The sequence below is a fragment of the Trachypithecus francoisi genome, unplaced genomic scaffold (genome assembly GCF_009764315.1).
Source record: "Trachypithecus francoisi isolate TF-2019V2 unplaced genomic scaffold, Tfra_2.0 Lachesis_group5, whole genome shotgun sequence".
NCBI lineage: Eukaryota > Metazoa > Chordata > Mammalia > Primates > Cercopithecidae > Trachypithecus > Trachypithecus francoisi.
This window is the reverse complement of record NW_022681470.1, coordinates 134248647-134255222: the sequence shown is the minus strand read 5'-3', so window position 1 is coordinate 134255222 and position 6576 is coordinate 134248647. Positions and strand designations below refer to the sequence as shown.

Here is a 6576-nt window from a genome sequence, read left to right as displayed (position 1 = left end):
AGACAGTATGAGAGTAGAGGGCAGCCTGAGGGTCTGGTCCTGTCCCCTTGGGCTCTGCCCCAGTGAGACCCACAGGTTGTGGCCACAGGGCATGGGGGTGCCTGGCCCAGCCTGTGGGCAGTTGTCCAGCAGGTCTCTGAGGACTCAGGGGGCCCAACTGAGCCACCCTATGGGGAGAGGCGTGGGGGGCAGTGAGGGCTGTGGCCCTGGGAGGGAGGAGGGGAAGACGGGCAGGGTGTCAGCCAGGGCATGTCAGGGTGAGGCCAGGAATGAGTTTGCAGCTGAAGGCAACCTACCTTGGTGCTGAGAGGGGGCCTGGATCCTGGGAAGGGGAGCCCAGCCTGGAGCCTGCCCCTCAGGGGTCACAGGATAGAGAGAGGGAGGAGCCTGGGGGAGGCTGGGTGGGGACGATCCCACGGGAAGTGCCACTTCTGGAACGCACCTGAATGGAGCCAGCCTAGGATGGAGCTGATGGCCTGGGGTGAATAACACATGGTGGGGCCCGGGGTAGCGGCTCACCTGGGACTCCTTAGCAGAGGGGGCTCGGTCAGTCCCCAGGGCTCTGCATGGCCCTCTGGAGACCCTGGCTCCCCGCTGGATCCATCAGCACAAAGGCAGAGGGAGGATCAAGAAGGCCGAGTCGGGGCAGGCAGGACGGCGGGGGAACAGCCAGGGGCCTAGTGTATGGCTGCCACAGTGCCTCAGAGGAGGGCAAGGACCGATGGATGGATGATAGCCCCGAGAGCCAGCTGGGGCTGGAGACGGGGCTGTGGGGCCATCCCGGCCGCCTGCAGGACCCTCGCTCACCCTCATCACCTCTGGCATCTCCCCCGCGGCACTTAGCAGCCCAGTGAGAGAGCGGTCAAGGCGGGCGTGTGGATGGATCCAGGGCCCGCCCTCAAGGGTTCTAACAAATGAGGGTGGAAGAAGGGCCAGGCTGTCCAGAGAGACAGTCTCTGGCCAGACCGGATGGGCAAAGTCAAGGAACAGGCAGAGTCTGCAGCCGGGGTGCAGGGAGAGGCAGGTGTACACTGGAAAGTCAGGTCCCACGAGAGCCCTTGCGGGCATCAAGTGGGACAGGGCCCAGGTGCACCCTCCGTGCCCTGAGCAGGCCTCAGACCAGGGATGTGGTCACTCCTTCAGGAACTGCTGTTGGGGCCTGACCACCCACCCTGGGCCACACCCATCTCGCAGAGGTGCTGCCCAGCCCAGGAGGGGCAGCCCCGTTGTGCAACCCAAGCCTCACCCTCCACAAGCCCCAAGCAACCCCTGTTGGGTGAGCCCTACGTTCCCTCTTCTCCCAGGCCCCAACCCCTCCCAGGTGCCAGCTGGCAGGGAAGCACCTGTCATCCCTTCCCTGTGCGTCCCCTGGACTGAGACCTGGGTCGGGGGGTGGGGGACAGGGCTGGTTCTTCCCTGGGGCCCACTAGGGGAGGACGAGGACAGCTCCCGGCCCGGCAGAGGTCCTCAGCTCTGCCCGGGTTGCCTTACAGTGAGACGTAGCTGTTACCCATCAGTGCCCTGGAAGTAAAGGTAAGAGCCTGATCCTGCTGTGTGAGAGGCTGGTCCAGGGACAGGGAGACTCAGTGGGTGGTCCGCAGCCTGTGGACCCAGGCAGTGATGAGTGGGAGTGACAGGCTGTCCCTGGGAGGCGTGGCAGTTCCTGCGGGACCTGACCTCAAGACTCTGTCCCCGTGGTGGTTTGACCAAACCCCAAACTGAGAACCACAGTCGTGGCTGAGCAGTCACTGCCCACTTGTGCCAAGACCCCACCTGGATGTTGGGACCCCACCAACGCCTGGGGTGCCTGTGGCCTGAGGACGGCATGTCCCAAGTCATGAGGCCAGGACACCGGTGCCCATTCAGTCAGAGGGTCTCAGTTCCCCAGGGCCGGCCCTTTCCTGGCCCTTCCAGTTTGATCCTGTCGGGCCCTGGAGCCCAGGACCCAGCATCCAAGGGGCATCCTGGCAGCTCCGCTAACTTCATCTTGTTTGACAGAAAAGACGTCAGGAGATGAGAGACAGAGAAAAATGGCTCCAGGTGCTTCTCGACTGGCAGTGATATAAGAGTGGCAAGGAGGTGACATGGGGAGGGAAGGGCCCTGTGACCGCTTTCCGCAGAGTCAGGGGGACGGGCTCCCATGGCTGTGTCCTGGCACCACCAGCCTCTCAGAGGCTGGACACCACCCTGGGACACCAGCTTTCCTGTTCTTCCCTGCAAACCTCATCTTGCCAGGAGAGAGTCTGATGCCAGGGCCTGGGTCAGTCCTAACTCAGGGGTAGGGACATCCCCTGGTGATCCGAAGGAAGGAACAGGTCAAGATCAGAGTTCATAACCAGATGTAGTAGCTCACGCCTGTAATCCCAGCACTTTGGGAGGCCAAGACTGGCGGATCCCCCGAGGTCAGGAGTTCGAGACCAGCCTGGCCAACATGGTGAAACCCTGTCTATACTAAAAATACAAAAATGAGCCGGCTGTGGTAGCAGCCTCCTGTAATCCCAGCTACTCAAGAGGCTGAGGTAGGAGACCCACTTAAACTCAGGAGGCGGAGGTTGCAGTGAGCCGAGATCGTGCCACCGCACTCCAGCCTGGGTGAAGAGTGAGACTCGGTCTCAAAAAAATAAATAAATAAAAACAAAAAGATTAGAGTTCTTGACCCTGAGTGCTTCTTCATTCTTTGAATCATGGGAGGGGAGACCCAGTCCTAGGTAGACCCCACCTCTCCCAAGGAATTGAGGAGTCAAAGGCTGGAGATATCCAGAATCCTCAGGGTCCTGTCCTCCCCAGGGTCACCCCATGTCTTACTGGAGTGTTCCTCTGTCCACAGCTGTCTGTTGGGGTCTACAAGGGAACCCGTCTGCAGATGTGGGGCCAGGTGTGGTCACTCTTGCTGAATGCCGAGAAAGTGAAGGCTGAGTACCTGGGAAAATACCAGGTACCACACTTCCACACTCAGCCGGAGCCGGACAAACAGGCCAGGCCATGTCGGGATCCCAGGCCTCCAGATGGAGGATCAGATGCACGTCCTGGGCACAGACGGTGATGCCGGCACCACAGGTGAGCTGGGCTCCAGCGACCCTCCTGGTGACCCTTTGGCTTGTTGGAAAACAGGCCAAAGAAGGAGCTTTCTGCAGAAGGAAGTCTGCCTTCCCACCTGCCTTCCTTCCTTCCTTTCTTCCTTCTTTCCTTCCTTCTTTTCTTTCTTCCTTCCTTCCAGAAGCATGGACTGTGGATGACAGCCATGTGGGGCAGCGAGCCTTCTGTCTGTTTGGAGGCTGCTTCCTCCTCTTGACCCTGCCCTGCAGGTCATGAAGAACAAGGGCAAGAGGTCCCCTGGGATCTTCCACCAGATGTGGAGGTTGGAGGGTCCCTGGGAAGATGGGGTGATCCAGAGGGATGGGGGCTTCCCCAGAGCAGAGGCAGGAGTCACCCTGGAAGAGTGACAGACTGGCCAAGGGCTCTCCTGGCCCAGGAGGCATGCAGCACCATGGACTCAGTGCCTCTTGGGCTCCAAGCCCTGTGCCTGGCTGGGACACATGGGGCCAGAATCCAGGCGGCTCCCAAGGAGATGGACAGCAGCAAACAAAATCATGCGGAATGGTGGAAAGTGCTCTCTGTGCCTCTGGGGACCAGGGTAGGAACCCACAAGAAGGCGGCAGGATGAGGGGGCTCAGAAGCCTTCCCAAGCAACAGGGACAACACCGAACACCGGGAGGATGTGGAGCCCCAGGGACCCTCCTCCCTGCCAGGTGGGAATGCGACAGGGCACAGCCACTTTGGAAGCCCATTGGGTGGCTGCTCATGAAGCTCAGTGGACTCGTGCCACACATCCCAGAAGAGTCTCAGAGATTGACCCCAGTGATTTGAAAACTGGCATCCACGTAAAACCCGCGTGCCACGTTCACGGCTTGATTCATCATCACTCATAGCTGGAGGCCACCAAGGAAACCTTTGACATGGGATTAGGGGAGGAAGGGGGCATCCGCCCTTCAAACAAAACACCACTCTGAGAAAAGGGAGCAAGAACCCTGACCCCCATTGCCATGTGGGTGAATCTTAGATGCATTTCACTGAGGGAAAGAAGCCAGGCCTAACAGTCGACCACTGTAGGATTCTAACTCATGGGCCATTCTGGAAAAGGCCAGACCATAGGGATGGATAACAGATCAGGATGGCCAAGGGCTGATGGAGTGGGAGAGATCGGCTGCAGAGGGGACACCTTGGGGACTTGGAGGATGAAGGAGCTGCTCTGGGAGGTGCTGGAGTGGTGGGTGGGAGACTCCGCACACTGGTTCAGAAACATGGGGCTGCGTATCCCAAAGACTGAGCTTTCACTCTGTGCCAAAAAGGGGAGAAAAATAATCAACCAGAGTGATTGCACACCTGAGATATTTGCATTTCACTGAGTGAGGATTTTACCCAGAAATTTCCCAAAATAATCAGATGCCCTGAAAAGGTCACTGCTTGTTCGGCGGATCATCTCAACCTTGAGTTGGATTTGTCGTCGGGGCTTGTAGACAAAATGAAACAGCATCTGCCTGAAGCAAAACAATCTTTTCTCTCTTTCTTAGCAGCAGCATTTCTTTCAGGTCCCGGTGGCATATTCTGCATCTAACCCCGTGAGTATTCCCAGGCAACCAGATTCCCGGGCCACACTCCCATATTCACAGGCACAGGCGTCTTGGGTGGCGGGTGTCACTGCTTCTTTAAAATTCAGCATTTGCGGCCGGGCACGGTGGCTCACGCCTGTAATCCCAGCACTTTGAGAGGCCGAGGCGGGCAGATCACCTGAGGTCAGAAGTTCAAGGCCAGCCTGGCCAGCATGGTGAAATCCCATTTCTACTAAAAATACAAAAGTTAGCCGGGCGAGGTGGCGGGCACCTGTATTCCCAGCTACTCGGGAGGCTGAGGCAGGAGAATTGCTTGAACCCGGAGGCAGAGATTGCAGTGAGCCGAGATCACGCCACTGCACTCCAGCCTGGGCGACAGAGCGAGACTCTGTTTCAAAAAAAAAAAAAAAACCAGCATTTGCGACCCACCAAGACACAGTATTTGGGACTCAAGCTCGCTACTGGCTTGGACATCCAAGCAGGAGGAGAAGGGTCTCAAAGGTGTCCAAGTAAGATGGAAAGAGGTCAAGGCCCAGACCCCTGATCTGACCTGAGCCTGACCACCATTTCACAGAGCAAGTAATGACGCCCTCCTCCCAGACTTGCCCCACAGCCCCCCAGAGCTTGGCGGTGTCCCAGGACGGTTGTCCCAGGAAACACTTTGAACAAGTTGCTGAAGTGCCTGATGGATGCGGCTCTTGTCATGAAATGAGTTTGGATCCGAGAAGCCCTCTTCTTCATCGCAAAATGGGCAGGGGTCCAATTTCCCCTCCACCCGAACCCTGTCAGAGCCCTTCCAGGCAGCGGACGGCTCCATGTGTTGGGAGGGTTTCTGATTTCGAGATGGGTCGGGGGCTTCTCAGGATTCTGCAGCCCAAATTGTGCCAGCCCACGAGGAGCACGTGTTATGAACGTCATTCCCAAAGATCCTCGACACTTGGTGAACGGACAGTCCCCTCGGCTCCTTCCCAGAGGCCCTGGGTCCCATGGGCCAGGGGTAGAGGGGCGGCTCGAGCTCCTGGTGGGGCTGGCAAGAGGCTGAGTCCCAGCCAGGGACATGGAGTTCTCCATGGCTCCGGAGCTGAGTTTCCCTCTCCTGCCCTGGAGCAGGCAGAGGCACTCTACCCGGGCCGAGCTTCGCTGAGCAGGGCTAAGGGAAGTGTGTCCTGGTGGTCCGTGCAGGGGACAGGTGTCAGGGGTGCCCCATCCACCACCTGGTATTCTGTCCCTCAGGGAAGGGTCTGCAGAGGGGCCTGGAGGTTTGGGGGCAGGCCCAGGGGCCCCAAGGACCTTGTTGCTCCCATTAGGACAAGGATGAGCTGTGTACCCAGAATTCCATGTTTACACTGACTCCTCCAGTGCCTCATCAATGAAGTAAGCAGGTACATTCATACATCAATGAAGTAAGCAGGAAGCCCCCAGCCCAGGGACCCTCCTGCTCCACACTGCCTGGATCCCCCAGCCCAGGGATCTGGCTCCCCGGGAGGAATGGACTTACCCCGACCTGGCAGGAGGCACAGGCATGTCCCTGCAGGGCACACAAGCCAGGCAATGCCCCAGAAGGAGCATCCCACAGCAGAGGCCGGGGCTCAGCCCAGCCTCATGGGCAGACAGGGCCAGGACTCAACTTGGGAGAGCCCAGGAAAGCCCCAAGCCCTTGGGGAACCTCTCCTTCCAGGAGCCACATCCCCACTGAAATGAGTCTCCCGCATGAGGAGCTACAGGACCTCTTCTGATCCAGCCTCACAGGGGAGTGGAGTGGGGGATCTCATCCCATGGGGAGGGGTCCCTGGTGCTCCAGGCACTGAAACCCCAGTGGGCCCTGTCCAAGCCACCAGCCCCCAGCTAAGAAGGGCCAGGTCCTCCCATGCCTGTTGTCCCCAAAGACTCCCTTTGGGCTTGCCAGGCAGCTACATTCTGGAGGGCTAGCATGTCCTAACGCACACAACTTCCAAAGTTGACAGAG

The 6576-nt window shown here is 58.8% G+C and overlaps 1 pseudogene; it reads left to right on the top strand.

Annotated features, from left to right (window-relative positions):
- The first annotated feature begins 269 nt into the window (after positions 1-269).
- LOC117074176 lies at positions 270-3443 on the top strand (annotated as a pseudogene).
- The last annotated feature ends 3133 nt before the right edge of the window (positions 3444-6576 follow it).